The 758-nt window shown below is 33.2% G+C and overlaps 1 protein-coding gene across 1 annotated transcript in view; it reads right to left on the minus strand.

Annotated features, from left to right (window-relative positions):
- rassf3 (Ras association domain family member 3) overlaps positions 1 to 758 on the minus strand; it is a 75,133-nt gene that overhangs the window by 10,013 nt on the left and 64,362 nt on the right. The window lies entirely within an intron of this gene.

Raw genomic sequence — 758 nt, forward strand, 5'->3', positions numbered from 1 at the left:
AGCAGAGCAGCAACTCCACGCCACTGAGCTGTGGAAACAACGTGAACAACCCTGACAGCTTTGAATGAAACCGGTGTTTTGCCAGAAATATGAGGCTCCAGTTGCTTAGTTAATTTTTCTCTCCATAGAATCCTACATATATTGAGGAGCTAGTTAGCTTAGCTTAGCTTAGCATACAGACTGTAAACAGAGGGAAACAGCTAGCTTGGTTCTGTCTGAAAGTTTTAAGTTGGTTTGGATAAAGTTTTTCAAAAAATCTGATTTAATTAGATAAACGAGAAAGGAAGGAACAGTTTACTCTTCTTCTCATGTCCTTAATTGGTTTTTGTCAAGTTTATGAATCTAGATTTAGATCTTGTTTTCAGTTAAATATTAATTATTGAATTATCAGAATTGTCAGAAAAGTGAATTTCTGCAGGTTTTGTTTCACAAACAAAGATTTTCTATTTATGATCAAATATCAAAGAGAAAACAAGCAAATCCTCACATTTTAGACGCTGTAACTTAAAGTTTTTTGGCATTTTTTCTAAAAAGAAATTACTTAAACGATGAACCCTTAAATGCATGAGTGGACCCAGTTGACCTTATAGCTAAAAACATTAGAAAAACAATTATTTTTGTCATTTTTTGACATTTTAACACCAGAACATTGTTAAAGACAAGTAGTTTAACCAGGGAAAAATGAATGAATTAGACAGGGTGTAAAATAGTCCTGGTTCTTCAATGACCTGAGGTGTGATTTAAGGGTTAATCAAAGT

This window comes from Seriola lalandi, unplaced genomic scaffold (genome assembly GCF_002814215.2).
Source record: "Seriola lalandi dorsalis isolate HSWRI2012SDOR001 ecotype SW California unplaced genomic scaffold, Sedor1 jcf7180002054770, whole genome shotgun sequence".
Lineage (NCBI taxonomy): Eukaryota > Metazoa > Chordata > Actinopteri > Carangiformes > Carangidae > Seriola > Seriola lalandi.